At 47.5% G+C, this 23,889-nt stretch overlaps 1 protein-coding gene and 1 pseudogene across 1 annotated transcript in view; both read left to right on the forward strand.

Annotated features, from left to right (window-relative positions):
* The window catches only part of TIAM2 (TIAM Rac1 associated GEF 2), a 530,223-nt gene that overhangs the window by 251,710 nt on the left and 254,624 nt on the right, over positions 1 to 23,889 (forward strand). The gene's annotated exons all lie outside the window — the stretch shown is intronic.
* On the forward strand, positions 21,162 to 22,824 carry LOC129475667 (ribosomal RNA small subunit methyltransferase NEP1-like; annotated as a pseudogene).

A 23,889-nucleotide genomic window follows, 5' to 3' on the forward strand; every position in this document is an offset into this window, starting at 1 on the left:
TATCTGATCTCATTATTAGACCTAAAAAGCAATTTCCTTCTTCTGATTTTTATACCCTGTTTTATACAAAGAATAGATGCAGTAAAAGCATAGTTGTAGCTTTCCGTGTCAAGAGTCTGTGTTAAGTTGAGCATAGTGGCTCACATCTGTAATCCCAGCACTTTGGGAGGCCGAGGTGGGCGGATCACTTGAGCCCAGGAGTTCAAGACCAGCCTGGTCAACACAGTGAGACCCTGTCTCTGCAAAAATAAAAACATGCAAAAGTTAGCCAGGCATATTGGTGTGTGTCTGTAGTCCCAGCTACTTAGGAGGCTAAGGCAGGAGGGTTGCTTGAGCCCAGGAGGTTGAGACACCAGTGAGCCATGATAGCATCACTGGGCACTCCAGCCTGGGCAACAGGTCAAGACACCGTCTCAAAAAAAAAAAAAAAAAAAATCTGTATGATAGATGTTTGTTTTAATCTTTTTATTACACTTACAAAATACAGAAAAGTGCCCTGGTCAGATACAGCTCTGTGGATTGACACAGATGGACACACCTGCATGACCACTTTCCAGTTCAAGAAAAAGAGCATGGCCGGGCACGGTGGCTCACGCCTGTAATCCCAGCACTTCAGGAGGCTGAGGCGGGTGGATCACGAGGTCAGGAGATCGAGACCATCCTGGCTAACATGGTGAAACCCCATCTCTACTGAAAATACAAAAAATTAGCCGGGCCTGGTGGCAGGCACCTGTAGTCCCAGCTACTCGGGAGGCTGAGGCAGGAGAATAGCTTGAACCCAGGAGGTGGAGGTTGCAGTGAGCCGAGATCGCGCCACTGCACTCCAGCCTGGGCAACAGAGCAAGACACTGTCTCAAAAAAAAAAAAGAAAAAGAAAAAGAGCATTACAAGAACCCACTCTTGTGCCAAAGGCAATCCTGACACCTACCACATAGATGAATCTCACTTGTTTTTGAACTTATCTAAATGGTATCACCTAGTACGTCCTATTTTATCTCTAGCTTCATTCTCTCACCATTATGTTTGTAAGATTCATACAGGAGTTTGTCTATTTTCTATGCTGTATACTGATCCACGATGTGAATATACCACAGTTTATACATTTATTCTACTGTCGAGGGCCATTTGGGTTGTTCCTTGTTTGGGCTATTGCAAATAATGATGTTGTCCAACATCCTTCTACATTCTCAGTGTGCATTTACCTCTGCTTCTGCTGGGCGTGTAACTGGAGTAGAATTGCTGGGTGATGGAGAGTGCATTTGTTCCATTTTAGTGGTTACTGTTTTTCCAAATTGCTTGTACAAATTTATACTCCCACCAGCAATTTATGAGCCTTACACACATCCTTGACAACACTTTATTTATTTATCTATTTATTGAGATGGAGCCTCACTTTGTCTCCCAGGCTGGAGTGCACTGGCATGATCTTGGCTCACTGCAAGCTCCACCTCCCGGGTTCAAGCAATTCTCCTGCCTCAGCCTCCCGAGTAGCTTTGATTACAGGTGTGCACCACCATGCCCGGCTAATTTTTGTATTTTCAGTAGAGACGGGGTTTCACCATGTTGACCAGGCTGGTTTTGAACTCCTGACCTCGAGTGATCTGCCCACCTTGGCCTCCCAAAGTGTTTGGATTACAGGCATGAGCCACCATGCCTGGCCCCTTGCCAACACTTTATGTTGTCCTTTGTTAGTTTTAGCCATTTGGAGGGCATGCTGTGGGGTCTCTTTGTGGCCTTAGTTTTTTAATTTTTAAGTATTTGTTGTAGACACAGGGTCTCATGATATTGCTAAGCCTGACTTAAACTCCTAGCTCTAAGCAATCCTCTCACCTTGGCTCCCAAACTGCTGGGATTACAGGTGTGAGCCACTGCGTCTGGCCTGTGGTCTTAGTTTTGATTTCCTTGGTAGCTATTGTGGTTGAGCATCTTTTCACATGTTTAGTGGCATCTTCTTTTCAATAGTAACTGTTCCAATCTTTTAAAATTGCAATGATGGATTTTTAAATTAATTGATTTGTCTCATTTCTATACATATTCTAGATGCCAGACCTTTACTGGGTATAATTATTGAGATATCTTCTCTCTGGCTGTCTTGGCAGCTTAGTGGTTGGGAAAAGCCTCCAGAGGAAACAGAGGTTGAGCATTGGGGTCCCCTCGCCAGACTTCCCTTTTCCCAGGGATTTTAGTCCAAGATCACAGTGTCTGAGTAAGCTCTTTAATGACTCCCAAACATATGAATTGTGTGGTTTTTTTTTTTTTGAGACAGGGTCTCGCTCTGTCACCCAGGCTGGAGTGCAGTGGTGTGATCTCGGCTCACTGCAACCTCCACCACCCGGGTTCAAGTGATTCTCCTGCCTCAGCCTCCCGAGTAGCTGGGATTACAGGTGTGTGCCACCATGCCCGGCTAATTTTTGTATTTTTAGTAGAGACAGGGTTTCACCATGTTGGCCAGGCTAGTCTCAAGCTCCTGACCTCAAGTGATCCATCTACCTTGGCCCCCACAAAGTGCTGAGATTACAGGCATGAGTCACCGTGCTCGGCCCGAATCGTGTATGCTTAATATTTTATCGAGATTTCCTCTGTTTTCTGCATCATAAGAGTTGGTCTAATATAAGCATTTCCTCCATCTCCATAATAGCGTAATTCATGAAGCATAATTTCATGGATGGGACAATTCAAAGGAAAGTCATAGAATGGAGAAGCACGTGTGATATCCTAAGGGTATGCTGGGCACGCACAGAGGTAAACTCTTTTTCTGGGCTGGACTGAAGGATGAGAGCTGGAATAGGAGAGGACAAGAAGAGTTTAGGCCGGGCGCGGTGGCTCACGCTTGTAATCCCAGCACTTTGGGAGGCCGAGGTGGGCGGATCACGAGGTCAGGAGATGGAGACCACGGTGAAACCCTGTCTCTACTAAAAATAACAAAAAAAAAATTAGCCGGGCGCGGTGGCGGGCGCCGGTAGTCCCAGCTACTCGGAGAGGCTGAGGCAGGAGAATGGCGTGAACCCGGGAGGCGGAGCTTGCAGTGAGCCGAGATCGCGCCACTGCACTCCAGCCTGGGCGACAGAGCGAGACTCCGTCTCAAAAAAAAAAAAAAATAAAAAAAATAAGAAGAGTTTAGACAATCGCTATGTGGGGTTCTGTCCTGTGACCCTGGGCCTTGTCCACGGGGATGGAGATAATATAACTAGAGAAAAATTTGAAGATCCCAAAGCAATATCCCAAGGTCAGTCCTGTAAGACTGTGGGCCTCTTTGAGACGCCCCATCTAGTAGAATGGTGAAGTAAAAAAAAGAAAACAAAAAAAGCCAGTGCTAGACTAAGAGCCAGAGGCTACCTCTCAAGTCTTGTTCCTGTGGAAGGGGAGCTTCCAGAACCAGTCTGTCCCCTAAAGCAAGCCACAGAGCTAGGCTGAAAATGGCCTGAGAGCCTGGAAGAAGCCTCCAGGTTGGGATAGGAGGACTGAGCCTTTAGGGGCCTATTGATGGGAGCCCATGGTGGGCTGGTAGTAGATGCCACGTCCAGGCAGTCCGGACAGGGAGGAGGGAGGCAAGTATGCCAATCAGATATCCCTCACACCAGGCTGGCTTTGCCCTGGTTCTTTGTTTGTTTGTTTTTGAGATGGAGTCTCGCTGTGTCACCCAGGCTGGAGTGCAGTGGCACAATCTCCGTTCACTGCAACCCCCACCTCCTGAGTTCAAGCAATTTTCATGTCTCAGCCTCCTGAGTAGCTGGGATTATAGGCATGTGGCACCACGCCCAGCTAGCTTTTTTTTTTTTTTTTTTTTTAACATGGAGTCGTACTCTGTCACCCAGGCATGAGTGTGGTGGCGTGATCTCGGCTCACTGCAACCTCCGCCTCCTGGGTTCAAGCAATTCTTTTGCCTCAGCCTCCTTAGTAGCTGGAACCACCGGCGTGTGCCACCATGCCCGGCTATTTTTGGTATTTTTAGTACAGACAGGGTTTTGCCATGTTGGCCAGGCTGGTCTCGAACTCCTGACCTCAAGTGATCTGCCTGCCTTGGCCTCCCAGACTGCTGGGATTACAGGCGTGAGCCACTGCGCCCAGCTTTGCCTTGGTTCTTTTTTATTTTTATTTTTTTGAGACGGAATCTTGCTCTGTCACCCAGGCTGGAGTGCAGTGGCGCGATCTCTGCTCGCTGCAAGCTGTGCCTCCTAGGTTCACGCCATCCTCCTGCCTCAGCCTCCCGAGTAGCTGGGACTACAGGTGCCTGCCACCACGCCCGGCTAATTTTTTGTATTTTTAGTAGACATGGGGTTTCACCATGGTCTCCATCTCCTGACCTCGTGATCCACCTGCCTCGGCCTCCCAAAGTGCTGGGATTACAGGCTTGAGCCACCGCGCCCGGCCTTTTTTTTTTTTTTTTTTTTTTTTGAGACAGAGTCTTGCTCTGTCACCCCAGGCTGGAGTGCAGTGGTGGTGCAACCTCAGCTCACTGCAACTTCTGCCTTCCGGGTTCAAGCGATTCTCTTGTCTCAGCCTCCCGAGTAGCTAGGACTACAGGTGTGCACCACCATGCCCAGCTAATTTTTGTGTTTTTTAGTAGAGAGAGGGTTTCATTATATTGGTCAGGCTGGTCTTGAACTCCTGACCTTAGGCGATCCACCCACCTCAGCCTCCCAAAGTGCTGGTATTACAGACTTGAGCCACCACGCCCAGCCACCCTGGTTCTTAACACTTTCACCCACTCCATACACAACCTCCTCCTAGAGAGAAGAAGAGAACGATCAAGGAACTGGGGAGAATCCTGGATTGACAGGATGAGTATCTAAAAGAGACCAGAAGCCTGGCCAACATGGTGAAACCCCGTCTGTACTAAAAATATAAAAATTAGCCAGGTGTGGTGGCACACGCTTGTAATCCCAGCTACTTGGGAGGCCGAGGCAGGAGGGTTGCTTGAACCTGGGAGGCGGAGGTTGCAGTGAGCCAAGATCACCCCACTGCACTCTAGCCTGGGCCACAGAGTGAGACTACATCTCAAAAAAAAAAAAAAAAAAAGACTAGAGTTTTTAAGGGAAAGGGACTGTGATTCTTTGGGAGTGAGTATTTAGTATTCTACCACTGGTGATAGGTTGAACTGTGTCACCCCAAAATATAAAGAGAAGCCCTAACCCCCATACCTGTGAATGTGTCCTTATGTGGAAATAGGGTCTTTGAAGATGTAATCAAGTTAGGATGAGGTCATTAGGGTGAGCCCCGATCCAAAATAACCAGTGTCTTTGTAAGAAGAGAAGAGGCCCTACCGACACTTTGATTTCAGACTTCTGGCCTGCAGAACGGTGTGACAGTACATTGCTGTTGTTCTATGCCACCCAGTTTGCTATAATTTATTGCAGCACCCCTAGCAAGCTCATACAACTCCTAACTGGAAATGGAGGCTGCTGAACTCAGTTGAGTTCAGTTATGGAAAAAGAAAGACAATCACACTTCTGTGCCTGTCCTCACATATTAAACTCTGGCTTTGAACCTATATTTTCTTTTCATATCACCTTTGGATTCATGTGACCTTGTCTGTAATCTCAATCTCCTTGTCACGCCTGTAATCTCAGAACTTTGGGAGGCTGAGGTAGGAGGATCACTGGAGGCCAAGAATTTGAGACCAGCCTGGGCAACATAGCGAGACCCCCTCTCTACAACAAACACAGAAACTAGCTGGGTGCAGTGGTGCCCACCTGCAGTTCCAGCTACTCAGGAGGCTGAGGCAGGAGGATCACTTGAGCCCAGGCTTTGGAATCTGCAGTGAGCTATGACTATACCATTGCACTCCAGCCTGGATGACAGAGCAAGACCCTGTCTCAAACAAACAAACAAACAAACAGACACAGAATTACAGACACATGGACAGCAGAATGCCGTGTGACTACAGAGACAGGGGTTGCAGTGGCACGTCACAAACCGAGGAACACCGACAGTTAGCAACCACTGGAAGCCAGGAGAAAGGTCTGGAACGGGTTCTTCTCAAGAGCCTTTGGAGAACACATGGCCCTACCGACACTTTGATTTCAGACTTCTGGCCTGCAGAACGGTGCGACAGTACATTGCTGTTGTTCTATGCCACCCAGTTTGCTATAATTTATTGCAGCACCCCTAGCAAACTCATACAACTCCTAACTGGAAATGGAGGCTGGGGAACTCAATTTTCAGTTATGGAAAAAGCAAGACAATCACACTTCTGTGTTTGTCCCCACATATTAAACTCTGGCTTTGAACATATATTTTCTTTTCTTTTCTTTTCTTTTCTTTTCTTTTCTTTCTTTTCTTTTCTTTTCTTTTCTTTCTTTTCTTTTCTTTTCTTTTCTTTTTTTTGAGATGGAGTCTCGCTCTGTCACCCAGGCTGGAGTGCAGTGGCACGATCTCGGCTCACTGCAAGCTCCGCCTCCCGGGTTCACGCCATTCTCCTGCCTCAGCCTCTCCGAGTAGCTGGGACTACAGGCGCCCGCCACCACGCCCGGCTAATTTTTTGTATTTTTAGTAGAGACGGGGTTTCACCGTGGTCTCGATCTCCTGACCTCGTGATCCGCCCGCCTCGGCCTCCCAAAGTGCTGGGATTACAAGCGTGAGCCACCGCACCCGGCCGATATATTTTCTTTTCGTATCACCTTTGGATTCATGTGACCTTGTCCGCAGTGTGCTGACTTGCCTCTCTCCACCTGGGAATTCCCCAAGTTTCGATATGCACAGGTACCAGCTGCCTTGTGTACATTAATACAGGAAGTGTTAGGAGGCGTTTGCTCTTCTGGTTCTATTTCATTAAGCAAGCTGAAGCTGGCTGGAGTCAGAATTTACAGGGGCCAAGGAATTCGATACAGCTCACAACCATGTGTGCTTTGCAGTGAAAAATAACTCAGGCCAAGGTCTCACCAGGAAGGGAATTGCTGAAAGTACTTTATGCAATTACAATATTTTCTCCTATAAATGTGTATCATCAGTGCTGATCTTCTGCGCGATGGAGGGGCTCTGGGCCCTCCTCCTTGATTAACTTGCCTTCTCTGCTTCTAAGAGTGTCTGAGATTATAGCATGCGTCATCATTCCTTTGGTTCTCAAAGGCATTGTCAGTTTTTCAATTAAAGCACAAATATCCCCCGAGAAAGTTCACAGCTTAAGCTCTTAGCAACAGCCAACAGTTGTTTACCATGGGGATTCTATCCTGGGACCTGGCGGAGATGCTGAAGATGTAAAGGGAGACCGCACCAACTTCCCAACGTGGCCGAGGACTAGGCCATCGTAATCATCAACAGCCAAGATTTAATAAACATCCATGTAGCAACAGTGATAATTAACTTGGAAATCTTCAGCTTTAATTTCAAAATAGAAAGGAGTTCATTAATACAATGAAGAGTCTTATCTTTCCCATAGGACTGGAGGTCAGGCGCATGTACTCTGTGATGAGCTGCGGTCGCTGTATACGTGCTTCTCTTTTTCAAGCCTCGGAGTACTTTTCACTGTGAAATGGGATAATAATATTACCTATCTCATTAGGAGGTTATGAGATGCAAACGAGATAAATTATCTAAAGAATTGAGCCCAGTGCTTGGCATGGAACAAACCCTCAATAAATGTTAGTGAATGTTCTCTCCTTTTGTTAATACACAGTGAGCTTCTCCGTGTAGTGGCAGTTTCATGCTAATTATGTTTTTCCACAGTGTTCAGAGCTATGTTGTCAGTATGAAGTAAGGGATCAGTTCATGAAAACGCATTCAGTTCAGGCATGATGGCTCACACCTGTAATCCCAACACTTTGGGATGCCAAAAGGAGAGGATGGCTTGAGCCCAGGAATTCGAGATTGCAGTGAGCTGTGATTGTGACAGTTTCGCTATTGGAGTGCAATGGCGTGACCTTGGCTCACCGCAACCTCCACCTCCCGGGTTCAAGCGATTCTCCTGCCTCAGCCTCCCAAGTAGCTGGGATTACAGGGATATGCCACTATCCCTGGCTGATTTTTGTATTTTTGGTAGAGACAGGGTTTCTTCATGTTGGTCAGGCTGGTCTCTAACTCCCGACCTCAGGTGATCTACCCGCCTCGGCCTCCCAAAATGCTGGGATTACAGGCATGAGCCACCAAGCCTGGCCGGCTCTTCCCATTTTCTTTTGTCTTTCTTACTAACCTAGTCAATCCCCCACTACTCCAAGTCCCGTTATAGTTAATAATTCTTTGTATTAAACTTTCACTGTTGAAATCATTGTGTGGCCTCTCTCTTGGTTGGACCCATATGTACACACGTGGGTGGGATGGGAGCTCAGACTCTGGTTACTTGGCTGTTGAGGGACGGTGTCTTACAAGAGGAGAGGAATTAGAGCCATCTGGGTTCTATATATTTTTTCAAGTTTGTACAACAAACATGTTATTTTTATAATCAGAAAAATATTTTAAAATAATGTGAAAAATGCAATAAAAAAAGCAAGAAAAATAAATTAACGCATACCAGCACCCCCCCCACCCCCCGTCTCTGTGTGGTAGGTGTGAGTCAGAAGTAAGAAGTAAATAAGTGTTGGCCGGGCGCCATGGCTCACACCCGTAATCCCAACACTTTGGGAGGCTAAGGTGGTCAGATCACTAGAGGTCAGGGGTTTGAGACCAGCCTGGCCAACATGGTGAAACTCCATGTCTACTAACAGTACAGAAATTATCTGGGTGTGGTGGTGCATGCCTGTAATCCCAGCTACTTGGGAGGCCGAGGCAGGAGAATCACTTGAACCCGGGAGGTGGAGGTTGAGTGAGCTGAGATCGTGCCGCTGCACTCCAGCCTGGGCGACAGAGACAGACTCCATCTCAAAACAAAACAAGCACCTACCCCCCCCCGCCCCGCCCACAAAACAGTAAATAAGCGTCAAGGAAGAAAAGGTCTTTGGAGGTGATGCTTGAATTGAGCATGGAAGGGTGAGTGGAGTGGGAAGATGCTTTCCTAGGCAGAGCCAAGTGCGCAAAGATGCTGACAAGACCAGGGGAGAGCCTACAGAGTGGGAGGGGCCAGTCACTACTAGTTCAGTGTGTACAGAGCCTGTGGTGGTTGCGGGTGGAGAGCAGGTCTGTCCGATCCCTGCAAAGCCTGGAGGCTTCATTTTGAAACCGGGTGTGTTGTGGGAAAGCTGATTCCATTTGTCTTTTTGACTCACAGTTCTCCACCGATCTCCCGTTATGGAGACTGGGTCGTATTCACGCACTGCACCTAACTGACCAGGGCCCTGGCTGCTGTGCTCTGAACTCCAGCACTGGGATTGTACCCAACGCCACCCTTCCCATCTGGCCGCTCCCAGCCAAGGACTGGTGGCGGCATGGACACGAAGGCAGGCAGGTTCCGGGGAGAATCAGGATCCCCATGATGCGTAATTTTGGCTGAAGGCCTCACGGATGATCTCGCTGAGCTTTTCTTAGACTGCAGGGAGGCCGGGATGGCTGCTTCCCTCCCTCCTTCACTTGGGCGCTGATTTGCAGAATGTCCGGCCCTCTCCAGCTCTCACAGCTCCGTCCTCATTTAGTTCCACGGCCATTTCCCCCAAGAAAACCCTCCGCATCTAGTCCTGAGTGGGCGCGGCTTCTCAGAGGACCCACCCTAACACATGGCCTGCATCTACCTTCCCTTCCCTCTCCTCTCCAGGGTGGAGCCTTTTTCAAGGCGAGGAGAGTGATTCCAGGCAGCTTTCATTCCTGGGTCTCCTTAGCTCCCTCGCCCTTCTCAGCATCCGGGCCCACTGGGCCACTCAGGCTTTGCTAACAAAAATCGCAGCTTTGGCCCGGTGTCGTGGCTCACGCCTGTAATCCCAGCACTTTGGGAGGCCGAGGCGGGTGGATCACCTGAGGTCGGGAGTTCGAGACCAGCCTGACCAACATGACGAAACCCCCATCTCTACTAAAAATACAAAATTAGCCGAGCGTGGTGGCGCGTGCCTGTAGTCCCAGCTACTCAGGTGGCTGAGGCAGGAGAATCGCTTCAACCCGGGAGGCAGAGGTTGCGGTGAGCCGAGATCACGCCATTGCACTCCAGCCTGGGCAACAAGAGCGAAACTCAGTCTGAAAAAAAAAATAATAAAAATCGCAGCTTCTCCACCTGGAAAGTCCCAATTCGACTGGGTCTTGGAGTGCGGACTCGATTGCCATCTCCGCTGCGAAGCCATCTCCTCTCAGAAGGGGAAGGAGATGGGAAGTCTCTGCGGCCGCTGACCTCGGCTTTGCCTGCCTTTCCTCGGCGGGACCCGGGAAGAGCCGTCTTTAAACTATTTGGGGAAAGGGACGCGGTCGCATTCGCGCATCGCATCCCCGGTAGCGGGCAGAGCCCCCAGCTCACAGTGAGCGCGTGCTCGATGTTTCTTGAATTGTTGTTTTCATTATTTGTGTTGTTCCAAAGAAAGTGCGAGGGACACGGTCCGGGACCAGCCCGGAGCTGGCGCGGGGGTCCTGGGCCTGACGCTGGGCGGGGCTGGGGCGTGTCCGGGGCGGGGCGGGAGGTGCGGTCGCGGCTCGGGCCTCGCAGGCGCTGGGCTCGGGGCTGGGGCAGCCGTAACCGTAACCGTGGCCGCGGCCGCCGCAGGCGCACAGCGCGCGTCCAACTGGAGAACAAAGTGACCCCCAAAACTTCTCCAACTCCTCCCGGCGTTCCCGCGAGGGCAACGCGCCGAGGGTGGCGGACGGTGGCGCGCGACCGGCCCCACGGAGCCCGGCGCGCGACCCGAGGTAAGGGGCGCCCGGGTGAGGGCGCAGGAGGGCGAGGACGGCGCTGGTCGGCGGCGGCTCCGGGTCCCCTGCGGGCGGGGCGGCGCGCGACCGGCGGTCCCCTCCCTTCCCCTTTGTTGGCCGCCCGTCTCTGCCCCCGCTTTTCTGGGAGTCCCGCGGAAGGTCGCGGCTGCGGGGCGCGGCCTGGCACCCTCTCCCCGGAGGGCGGCAGCGTCCGGGCACAGCCTGGCACGGGGAACGAAGCACTTTCTAGAAGGCTCTAAAACCAGGTTCCCTGGTCCTCTCGCGCTGCGCGACACGCCAGGACCCACTTTCAGCCCCGGTCCCATCCCGGATGGGAGGAGGCGGCGTCCCGGCCTCCAGATACCAAGGTTCTCGCCCAAAGCCGAGCCGTGGGTGCCCAGAGGGGAGCGCCCGCTGCGCGCACGCCCGCCCGGCGACCTCGGAGCCTTTCTAGCGCTGCGGCGAAGCAGGGTCCCAGGCGGTCGGCTCAGCGAGTGTAGACCGTGCGGTCCCTGCTCAGCCCCTCCGGCCTTTCCGAGCGCGGGAGCCATCCCGGACGGGCGCGGCTCCTAGCGGGGCTGAGGTGCCAAGTTTCTGTGAAAGCCGACACGTTGTGCCCCTAATGGATCCTATTTACCAAAAACAGTTCAGAAAGAAAAGAGTCCATTCTTCCAGCCATTCGTTGCTGACAGCCGCTGGAAAGGTCCGGGAGTAACATTGCACGAGGTATTTCTATGTTTAAGGAGCGGTGAAATTTAATATTGATGAGCTTGCATGCCTTTTTTTTGTTTAAATAGACAAATAGGTTAACTTTATTTAAAGAGGGAGAAGGCTGCTTGATTCCAAAGATAATTTCATTCAGGGGGAGGTTTTCCTGCTTTTCTCTGCAGAATTCAGGCAAGAGGCCACTTGGTGACACTCCTCAGCCTCCTTAGGTAATGGTGAGACCTTTATTTACTATGCGATGAAGGGCCTGGGATTCTCTTCTCATGGTTATTCACACATTCTACCTTTTGCTCCCCAAATGATGCTGACGACCTTATTTTAACAGACAACACCGGCTATCTCCAGTTCTCTTTCCAATAGATTTAAGCCAGAGTGTCTCTAAAATCTTACCAAGTTTCGTACAGGTGCAGATCATATGCTATAAATGTTTCCGTCCTAGGCTCTGGATAAAAAAGTGTCCATGGTTTTATAATTTGGGCTTAGCCAGTAGAACTTGTGTGTATACACTCTTAGAAGTATTTCCTGATGTTCTTAAGATTGTTATGTTTTAAAAATGTAGTATCATGATTGGTGCAGTTTTGTAAGCAAACTTTTGTTTCACCGGATTTTACCTGCTCACTTTATAGGAAAATAAAACTTGTTGCTTTAGGGTGTCAGAGGTTTTTGTGTTGGGTAAATGTAAAAGAACATGGCAAGGTATAACTGAAGAAGAGTTTATTATTTACAGTGGCAAAACACGCCCCTAATGACCTCAGAATCAGCTTTCAATACCTTCACATACCATACTAAGATGCTTCATAATGTGGCACCTGCCTGCCTTTCCAGTTCCATCTACTGACTTTCCCCAGAACTCCTGGCTCTCCCCCGCTTGCACACTGCCTGCTCTAGACACATCAAGCTACTCAAAAGTTGTTATTTCCAGACCGTTGTTTGGAATGAATGAAATTCTGCTTACACTGTTCTTACTCCTCTTGCCCATCTGTCAATTACCCACACATTCTTAATGTGTCAGTCAAATACCTTCTCTAGGAAGCTTTTCTTCTTTATTCGTTAGGCAAAGTTAAGCTCCTCTTCCTCCAGTAGTCAGTGCTTCTACTAGAACACATTTTTGTTTGTATGTCTGGCAGTGCCACCTTGCACAGTTGTTCAGGCTGTTCACCACACAAGGTCATCTTGTCCAACAGGCAGTTGGAGGCTGAAATCCGATTCACACTCCACTTGCCAAGCCTCTAGTGCACTCCTCTCCATTGGAGAGGATACATTTGGCAATTTAACCAAAAGTACAGTATGGGTTAGTAGTGACCCTAAGCCTATCCCCACTACTGTACTTAGCATAGGAGCTCAGTTAAGGTTCCTAGTTTCCCTGAATGAGTGAAGAAGGGATTTTTTTTTTTTTGAGACAGGATCTCCCTTTGTCGCCCAGGCTGGAGTGCAGTGATATGATCTCAGCTCACCACAGCCTCAGCCTCCCCAGCTCAATTGATCTTCCCTTCTCAGCCTTCACTCCAAGCAGCTGGACTACAGACGCGTGCCAGCACACCTGGCTAATTAAAAAAATTTTGTAGAGACGGGGTTTCGCCACGTTCCCCAGGCTGGTCTCGAGCACCTGAGCTCAATGATCCACCCTCCTCGGGCCTCCCAAAGTGCTGGGATTGTAGGCATGAGCCACCATGTCCAACCAGAAAAGATTACTTCTCACGAACTCTAGAAAGAAGTAAGAGTTTGCGGGCAGATTTTTTTGTATAAGTCAGTATACAGAAATATGCTTCAGTTTGCTCTATCTTATGTCTGGGCTGTTCAAATGATGCTTAGACAGATGTCTTCTCCTTGATTACAGGGAAGAATCTGCGAGTGTGAATTCATGGGTGGGCGTCAGGGATTTGTGTCAACATGTGGTGCTTCCTCAGCTGACGACTTTTCAAGCCACTCAGGTTTACGTGTCTAATCATGATTTGCTAAGAGAGATAAGGGGGCAAGAAACTTGCAAGTAAGGCCCAAAAGAGCTTTGCTCACATAAACATGTGCTAATAAATTGCATTAAAGTGCCGTTTTGTACATAAGAATTTAAGTCATCCTAAAGTGAGATGTCACAGAATTAAACTAAGAAAGTAAGAAGGGTTTGAGTCTGATTTATTTAGGATCTCCAATGAGATCAGTATTTAATATCACAGTTTTACGCATGAAAAATGCAGTTTTCATTGGGAAGGGGCCATTTGCAAGCTGAATTGGCTGCAAGAGTTGTAAAAATGCTCCAAATTTTGTATGTAGTTAAAAATTAACAATTTGTGGGGTGATCTGGTGGTATTTTTCAAGCTATAATAAATATGTGAATTATCATACAAACATTTATAAGATTGTGATATAAAATTATATACTTGTAGATGTCAAAAGTGTTTGCTAGTTATATGGAATCTTGGAATCTCTAGAATTCATAGCATTGGAATAACTTTAAGGATAACATGGATCAATTCTCCCATTTTATGGGTAAGGAAACTGAGTCCCAGGAACTTATCCAGGGTCACTGAGCTTGTGTAGAGGCATAGCCAGGACGAGCTTTCAGATTTCCTGGCTTCGACTTCATATTCAAGTACCTATAAGAACAGCCCTCTGTATGTTCCATCGTTGGCCTCACTTGGGAAATCTTGAAGGTATAGGCTTAATTTTAAGATCTCAGGGAAAGAAAAGATTTTCAGTGCCAAACACAATGCCCTGGGTAAAGTAGGCATGTGATAAATATTTGCTGAATGGAGGAATGAATGAACAAACCAGATGACAGCTTCCTTATTTAAAGTAATTGATAAGAAATGATGCAAAGTCCATTTGGAGTGGAATTTGGCCCATGTGTTTGTATTTCTTAAATGCCATAAAAAGTATTGGTTAAACTTTATGGAAAAGATGGGCATCTCTATTATATGTTCAAAGACATTTGATATGCTATAGGAAAAATAATTTTTTTTTTTTTTTTTGAGACAGAGTCTTGCTCTGTCACCCAGGCTGGAGTGCAGTGGCGATCTCAGCTCACTGCAACCTCCATTTCCTGGGTTCAAGCGATTCTCCTGCCTCAGCTTCCTGAGTAGCTGGGATTGCACCCACCACCACACCTGGCTAATTTTTGTATTTTTAGTAGAGATGGGGTTTTGCCATGTTGGCCAGGCTGGTCTCGAACTCCTGACCTCAGGTGATCCACCTGCCTCGGACTCCCAAACTGCTGGGATTACAGGCGTGAGCCACCGTGCCCGGCCAGGAAAAATAATTTTTATTTCTTTATTATTTTCTGTAGGAGAAGTTAGAACTCCTGACAGAAAAGCATAATGAAAAAGCTCAGGATTTGGAATCACTAAGTTTGTCTGAAAACTAGCTTTGCTTCTGCAGACCATAAATGTCACTGGCCTCAGTTTCTTGTAACTTCTTTTTTTATTTTTTTTGAGACGGAGTCTCACTCTGTAGCCCAGGCTGGAGTGCTGTGGTGCCATCTCAGCTCACTGCAACCTCTGCCTCCCAGGTCCTGGTTCAAGCAATTCTCCTGCCTCAGCCTCCCGAGTAGCTGGGATTACAGGTGTGTGCCCCCATGCCCAGCTAATTTTTGCATTTTTAGTACAGACGGGGTTTCTCCATGTTGGCCAGGTTGGTCTTGAACTCCTGACCTTGTGATCCTCCCGCCTCGGCCTCCCAAAGTGCTGGGATTACAGGTGTGAGCCACCGTGCCCGACCTCTTGTAACTCCTTAAATCTTAGAGTTGTTACAAGCATCAAATGAGCTGAAGTGCATGAAAGCACTTTGCAAACTTTGGAACAATGAACAGTAAGAGGAGTTAGAAGCTGTGGCAGTAACTGCTTGGCCTGTGCATACATCATCTCATTTATTCCTCTGAATTTAAAAAAAGTAGATTTTTGTGGAATAAGGAAGAAATTCATACTTAAACAGCTCCCTCAATGTTAAACATGTATTGAGTGAGCCCACTATGATGTGTTAAGAACTGTTAAGCTGGGCTAGGTGCGGTGGCTCGTGCCTATAATGTCAGCACTTTGGGAGGCCAAGGGGCGGATCACCTGAGGTTGGGAGTTCAAGACCAGCTGACCAACATGGAGAAACCCCATCTCTACTAAAAATACAAAAATTAGCAGGTGTGGTGACACATGCCTGTAATCCCAGCTACTTGGGAAACTGAGGCAGGAGAATCACTTGAACCCGGGAGGCAGAGGTTGTGGTGAGCTGAGATTGCGCCATTGCACTCCAGCCTGGGCAACAAGAGGGAAACTCTGTAGCAAAAAAAAAAAAAAAAAAAAAAAAAATTCCAAAAAACTGTTACGCTGTGAACACAATGGTCAGTAAGAGAACTTACTTTTTTTTTTTTTTTTTTTTTTTTTTTTTTTTTTTGAGACGGAGTCTCGCTCTGTCGCCCAGGCTAGAGTGCAGTGGCGCGATCTCGGCTCACTGCAAGCTCCGCCTCCCGGGTTCACGCCATTCTCCTGCCTCAGCCTCTCCGAGTAGCTGGGACTACAGGCGCCCGCCACCGCGGCCGGCTAATTTTTTGTATTTTTAGTAGAGACGGGGTTTCACCGTGGTCTCGATCTCCTGACCTCGTGATCCGCCCGCCTCGGCCTCCCAAAGTGCTGGGATTACAAGCGTGAGCCACCGCGCCCGGCCGAGAACTTACTTTAAGTGGAGAACAGTAAGTGACATTAAGTGACACAAAAGCAAATTCCTTAAGTTTTAGGTGGAAGAGTGATAGGTCAGATTTGCATTTAAAACCAGTCCCGTTCAGGCACTTTGGCTTATGCCTGTAATCCCAGTACTCTGGGAAGCCGAGGCTGGGGATCACTTGAGGTTGGGAGTTCAAGACCAGCCTGGCCAACATGGTGAAACCCTGTCTCTACAAAAATTACAAAAACTAGCTGGGTGTGGTGGTGCACATCTGTAGTCCCAGCTACTCGGGAGGCTGGGGCACGAGAATTGCTTGAATCCGAGAGGTGGAGGTTGCAGTAAACCAGGATTGCGCCACTGCACTCCAGCCTGGGTGATAGAGCGAGACCCCGTCTCAAACAAACAAAAAAAGAAACCAGTTTCTTTTTAGATTGTTGTGAGTAGATTTAGGGAAGCAAGCCTGGAAGGAAGAAAGTCAGTGGTAACAGTGTAGATCATCAAAGGCGGTGGCAGTAGAATAGTGGGGACAGACATGGAGGAAGATTCCAGAAATATAAAGGAAGTTCGATGGACTTGGTGACTGGGAAAATGGAGGGCAGGGAGAATCACATCCAGTAAAGGATGACACCCAGATTGCCCACCCATATGACAACCCAGAAGGAGAAGGTTGGCGACCTGTGGGATCCTTTACCCAAGTTCACGTAGTTTGAAATTGCACAGCTGAGATTTGAATCCAGGTCTGTCTGACCACATGATCCTTCCACTCTTCTATCCTGACCCAATGGTTAGCATGCCCTTAATTGTAAACAAATAAAGGCTCTTAATAAAAATCGTCTGGCATTTGAAAGCTTTTATTTTTATGAAATGTTTTTTCATAACATTAAGGAAAAAAAATGCCCACAGATGGTTACCGCCAGCAGACATAGGCTGGTGCCCTGAGAAGGTTCCCTGCCAGAAGCGTATAATGTATTTCCTCTCCTGGATGTTATATGGCCTGGGCTCTGGCCCACTCCTCTCCAGGCATTCCATCTAGCTGGAAATTGGTCTGCTTTGTTTTCATTTATGAGGTTTGTAGATTGAGTAACAGAATCTGGGCTGCAGTGTTCATTGTGTTTTCATGGTGTTGGATTACAAGCTTTCTTTTAAATTCATGGTTAGGTTTCTGAATGTGCCTTTTGGACCTAGTTCTTCATGAGTTCCCATTACTAAGTGATTTCTTTGCATTGGGAACAGTATGTAAAACTCGAATTTTGAAGCTTCTTTTGTCAGTAGTTTGGGAAATGGCTTAACAAATAAGCTTGCAAATCTTTCCTTATGCTGGTGAAAGTGAAGGATTCTCATTGCTTTTCAAATATAGTGATGAATTTTAGTGCAATATTTTGTGTTATTTTAAAATTCAAAAAATTATATTGTTGTCTAGTAAAGAGCATTCTGTGCCTTAAGATTTGCATCTCTAAAAGAAGGATGACAGCAGTGCCTTAGAATATTGTTTTGATAATTGAGAAATTAATGAATTAATTAACATAATATGGCTGGATGTAGTGGCTCACGCCCATAATCCCAGCACTTTGGTAGGCTGAGGCGGGATGATCACTTGAGGCCAGGTATTTGAGACCAGCCTAGGCAACATAGTAAGACCCTGTCTCTGTAAAAAAATACAAAAATTAGCTGGGCATAGTGGCGTATGCCTGTAGTCCCAGCTACTAAGGAGGCTGAGATGGGAGGATTGTTTGAACCCAGGAGGTCAAGGCAACAGTGAGCCGTGATCACGCCACTGCACTCCAGCCTGGGTGACAGAGCAAGACCTCGTCTCAAAATAAAATAAAATTAGCATAATATGCTTAGAACCTGGCGTGACGCAATGAGAAAGTTCACTAAGTGTTTTCTATTTCTTTCTGTCATTTTTTTCCTTGCATTATTCCCTGTCTGGTTAACCCCCAGTCATCCACGGAGACCCAGAGAAGCCTTGCCTCTGAGTTGCTTCTTAGGCACTTGTGTGGTCCATATCAATTGTTGCATTCATCATATAATATTTAATTTTTGATGACTTCTCCATCACACAGGGAGTACTTTGCTTGTTTTATTTATTTATTTATTTTTGAGACGGAGTTTTGTTCTGTTGCCCAGGCTGGAGTGCAGTGGTGTGATCTCAGCTCACTGCAAACTCTGCCTCCTGGGTTCAAGCAATTCTCCTGGCTTAGCCTCCCAAGTAGTTGGGATTACAGGCACCTGCCACCACACCCAGCTAAGTTTTGTGTTTTGTTGTTGTTGTTGTTGTTTGTTTTTTTAAGTAGAGACAGGGTTTCACCATGTTGACCGGGCTGGTCTCGAACTCTTGACCTCAAGTGATTTGCCCTCCTTGGCCTCCCAAAGTGTTGGGATTATAGGTGTGAGCCACTGAGCCCAGCCATGCTTGTTTTATTTTTGTACCGCTTTTATATCCAGCCTGGTGCTTTAGTGAACACTCTTAAATGGTGGTTGACAGAATGTGTGAAGTGTTCATTGAAATTGTTTTTAAAAGTATTATAATATGATTATGAGATTGAGAGACCCTTTGCCAAATATTTGACTCTCTAAATGGACTTTATCAACAATAATGTGCTGAAAGTTAAAATACATAAAGGTTGATCCGTTTTTTTCCCAAGCGTGGAATTGTGGCAAGGTTGTTGTATTGGATATTAACAGCTCTAGATTCTGGTGTGGAATACACCTTTTACCCATTTGGCAGGTCACCTAAACATTTGAGGGACTTAGCTTCCTCAAGGAGAGAATAAAAAATATATATATATATATATATATTTTTTTTTTTTTTTTTTGGAGATGGAGTCTCGTTCTGCTGCCTAAGCTGGAGTGCAGTGGTGTGATCTCGGCTCACTGCAACCTCCGCATCCCAGGTTCAAGCAATTCTACTGTCTCTGCCTCCTGAGTAGCTGGAATTACAGGCATGCGCCACCATGCCCAGCTAATTTTTGTATTTTTAGTAGACACGGAGTTTCACCATGTTGGCCAGGCTGGTCACAAACTCCTGACCCCAGGTAATCCACCTGCCTCGGCCTCCCAAAGTGCTGGGATTACAGGTGTGAGCCACTGTGCCCGGCCATAAAATTGTTTTCTAATGATTCCCAGTGTCTCCTGGCAATGGAGCCCTGAATCCTTCTCATTAACCTTCTTCTTCAGGCCTTGTACTAAGGTTATGATTGGCAGAATAATAGTCATACTTCTCATCACTCTGTATAACCATGAAGCTGGATGAAAATGAGGGCTCTCAAAAGCGCATTGGTGTGTATGAGCAGAAACGAAGGAAGAACACATCTGGAATCCATCAAAACGAATTAAGTTATCTTTTCTGTTGGTGGCATTTGAAACTTCTGGGATCAATATCTACTGCATGAATACATGAAGCCTCAATGAACGTTTGCCGAATCAGAAACCAACATATTTTCCCATTTCACGTGTCCATTTTGAACTTTCCCTCCGGGAAATGTTAGTCATTCTGTGAAACTGGAGTTAGCCGTAGTAACCCTCCCTTGACAACCATCTACTGAACTGCTTGATGGGAAGCCGCTGTGTGTAATATGGGCAAATACCTTGAGGTTACACAAGATTTAAAAGAAAATCAGAAACCTCACTCATTGGATCCATTTGTTGTGGATACACTCACCCCCTCCTAGCAGGTCCCACTTGCCTGCATCTTCTTCTGTATTGGAATTTTGTTTTTGTATTAGGTTGGCACAAAAGTTTCTGTGGTTTTTGCCATTGAAAGTAATGGCAAAAACCACAATCACTTTTGCATCAACTTAATAAATCGAGAGCACTGGCTTCCCCAGCCTTCCAGGCTCATCTCAAGCATTCCTTCTAAAGCTTTTCTCATTTTCTGACCCTTCATTTCCTCTTGAGAAGTAATCACTCTGTCCTCACCACCCTCAGGGGCCATCCTCCATGTGGCCAACTTCCGTGTACGGTGATTATAACCTTGTGTGTACGATGGTTGTATGTGTCTCTGTGTCCTGCTTTCTCTCGCTGTTGGGTTCCTTATTAATGATATACAAGTGATCCTTCTGGCCAGGTGTGGTGGCTCACACCTGTAATCCCAGCATTTTGGGAGGCTAAGATGGGTGGATCACTTTAGATCAGGAGTTTGAGACCAGCCTGGCCAACATGGTGAAACCCTGTCTCTATTAAAAATATAAAAATTAGCTGGGTGTAGTGGCAGCTGCCTGTAATCCCAGCTACTCAGGACGCTGAGGCAGGAGAATCACCTGAACCTGGGAGGTGGAGGTTGCAGTGAGCCAAGATTGTACCACTGCACTCCAGCCTGGGCTACGGAGCGAGACTCCATCTCCCCCCACTCCCCCCAAAAAAGTGCATTCTGTTGAGTCTGTTGTGTGAGATGTTTTGGGACTTACGTGACTTTTATCAGTGCTTTTGCTTTTCTCCATTTTGATGGGTGACAGAAGATGAGCTATTTGAAAGAACTTGTGTTTCATTGAATTGTTGTTGGTGTTTGTCCAGTCAGAGGTAATCCAGGCAGTCAGCATATGTTACTGAAAAGAAGACCGGATCCCTGGGTTTTGGGTAGTTTTGCCAAAAATAGCTGCATGATCTTGAACAAAATAGTATATTCTCTCTGGGTTACCATTTCTTTATTTGTAACTTTGGGAGTTGCATTGGACTAAATGAATTTTTGAGGTCCTTTCCACTATAAAACTCAATGTTTCTATGTAGCTACACAGTATGAGAAAGGAAAAGAAAACATTCTATAAAAATTTAAAAGTAGGGTTGCACAGGCCGGGCACGGTGGCTCACATTTGTAATCCCAGCACTTTGGAGGCCAAGGCGGGCAGATCACAAGGTCAGGAGATCAAGACCATCCTGGCCAACATGGTGAAACCCTGTCTCTACTAAAAATACAAAAAAAAAAAAAAAAAAAACAGCTGGGTATGGTGGCACACACCTGTAGTACCAGCTACTCGGGAGGTTGAGGCAGGAGAATGGTGTGAACCCGGGAGGCAGAGCTTGCAATGAGCAGAGATCGTGCCACTGCACTCCAGCCTGGGTGACAGAGCGAGACTCCATCTCAAAAAAAAAAAAAAAAAAAGTAGGGTTGCAACATGGCCACACTCAGTGTTGGAGTCCAACCTCGCGACCGGAATGATGGGGAGCAGGAACAGAACTGGGATGCTGTGGCGCCCAAGAGGCCCTGACCTGGGGCAGGAAACAAGTTTGGAGGCCATAGGCTCCTTGTGGTGCTGGAGGAGGCCAGTCTGGAGACAGTCCAGGTAGGGAAGACATAAGAGCTGCTCAGCTGTGACAAGCGCAAGTCTATGTTGTTGAAGAATGGACGTGACCCTGGGGAGGTGCGCTCAGACACAGCCCAGCAGAGTGCCCTGACACTGCTGGAGAGTCCCCTGAGCCACGCTGGCATGCTGCAGGTTTCTACCTACGCGCAGAAGAAGGTTCTGATTGAAGTGAGCCCCCAGACCTGAATTCCCAGAACCTTTGACCACTTTTGTGGCCTCATTTTTCAGCTTTTACACAAGCTCAGTGTTGGAGCAGCTGATGGCCCCCAGAAGCTCTTGAAGGTAATTAAGAATCAGTGTCAGATCACTTTCGTTGGAAAGTGAATTATTATTGTTAGAAATAAAATATTTTATTTTTATTTTTACTATTTTATCTTATTTTATTTTTTTGATGGAGTCTCGTTCTGTTGCCCAGGCTGGAGTGCGGTGGCACAATCTCGGCTCATTGCAACCTCCCCTTCCCAGGTTCAAGCCATTCTACCGCCTCAGCCTCCTGAGTAGCTGGGATTACAGGCACACACTACAATGCCTAATTTTTATATTTTTAGTAGAGACAGGGTTTCACCATGTTGGCCAGGCTGGTCTTGAACTCCTGACCTCAGGTGATCCACCTGCCTTGGCCTCCCAAAGTGCTGGGATTACAGATATGAGCCACCACGCCTCACCTTAATTTTGTACTTTTAGTAGAGACGGGGTTTCACCACGTTGGTCAGGCTGGTCTTGAACTCCTGACCTCAGATGATCTGCCTGCCTTGGCCTCCCAAAGTGTTGGGATTACAGGCATGAGCCACTGCGCCTGGCCTGGATTCTTATTTACCTTCTCTTTCATATATCCAATTGGATATATGAAAATTGGCACTTTTTTTTCGTTTTTTTGAGATGGAGTCTCGCTCTGTCGTCCAGGCTGGAGTACAGTGGCACAATCTTGGCTCACTGCAACCTCTGCCTCCTGGGCTCAAGCATTCTCCAGCCTCAGCCTCCCAAGTAGCTGGGACTACAGGTGCCCGCCACCATGCCTGACTAAATTTTGTATTTTTAATAGAGACAGGGTTTCACCACGTTGGTTAGGCTGGTCTCGAACTCCTGACCTCAAGTGATCCGCTAGCCTCAGCCTCCCAAAGTGCTGGGATTACAGGCATGAGCCACTGTGCCTGGCCGAAAATTGACGCTTTTTTATCCATCCCAGTCGCCAGCGATATGTGAGAGGTGCCCAGCAGTGATACTATTATTTTTGAGATAGGGGCCTTTGCCCACAACAATGCCAGTGTGGAATATACAGAGAAAATGGTGTCCATCAGCTGGTATCCCCTTTCTGCTGCCCTCCCCTGTGCAGAACCTACCACAGCTTTTGAAGAAGTATGGGGGAGTCATTTGACAGTAGTAGAACCCATTCTGAAACCAGGAACTGTTGTCATTGCATCCCTCGATGGCTCTGAGCTGACTGCTGGAAGATGACCTTCCTGCCCTGAGACTGTGGAGTGTGGGGAAGCCAGGGCTACACATTTGCTCTTTGTTTATCCTATGAATACTCTTCTTTTATATCTGGTTGTTTTGGGGGTCCCAAAACTTAGCAGTATGTACTGGTGTAAACAGTTTTTTCCGCTTGGACCTCAGGGTCAGATGTGAGGTTACAGAGTTAGCAGTTTGGTTCCAGGCTTTAAGGCAGGCTTTAGCGTCGCATTTCCAGCTTCCTGTGCTCTGAAGGAGAGAAACCTGATTATTTCAGCCATCGAAAGTCTGGAGAAGAACTGGGAAAGAAAGCAGTCATGAATGCTAGTGGTGAAAAACTGAACAAACAAGTGATTTTATCTGCTACAGTTCCAGGGTAGAAAAAGTGGAGCAGGCAGGGCCTTGCCCTCCTCCCTGCCCCACCATGGCAGCCGTGGTGGTAGCAGCACATACACAATCATAGTAAATTGGCAGAGGAAACACACAACTGATTCCTGGCTAGAGGGGGAGAGATAAGGCGGTGTGCACGGGGGAGACGAGAGGGGAGATGTGGGCCCCTCTGCTCCCCCAACAAGTTTCCCCTTTGGCCCCAGTGGAGACTTGGCCCGCAGCGGAGGCACAGCTGGGAGTGTGGAGTCTTCCACCTCTCTGACTTCTGTTCTCTGGGGCCAGGGAGGCTGTGAAAAGGGGGACAAGTAATTTTGAGACAGAGTCTCACTCTGTTGCCCAGGCTGAAGTGCAGTGGTGCGATCTCGGCTCACTGCAACCTCTGCCTCCCGGGTTCAAGTAATTCTTGTGCCTCAGCCTCTTGAGTAGCTTGGATTACAGGCGCGCACCACTACACCTGGCTAATTTTTGTATTTTTAGTAGAGATGGGGTTTTGCCCTGTTGGCCAGGCTGTCTTGAACTCCTGACCTCAGGTGATCTGCCTGCCTCGGCCTCCGAAAGTACTGGGATTACAGGCGTGAGCCACCGTGCCTGGCTGTGATAAGTAATTTCTGTACCAGTCCTGCTGTAGGCTACCTGCAAGACAAGATGTTTGATTGGAAGGCTGGTCAGAGTCACTTCTAGCTCC

This window comes from Symphalangus syndactylus, chromosome 2 (genome assembly GCF_028878055.3).
Source record: "Symphalangus syndactylus isolate Jambi chromosome 2, NHGRI_mSymSyn1-v2.1_pri, whole genome shotgun sequence".
In the NCBI taxonomy this organism is placed as follows: Eukaryota; Metazoa; Chordata; class Mammalia; order Primates; family Hylobatidae; genus Symphalangus; species Symphalangus syndactylus.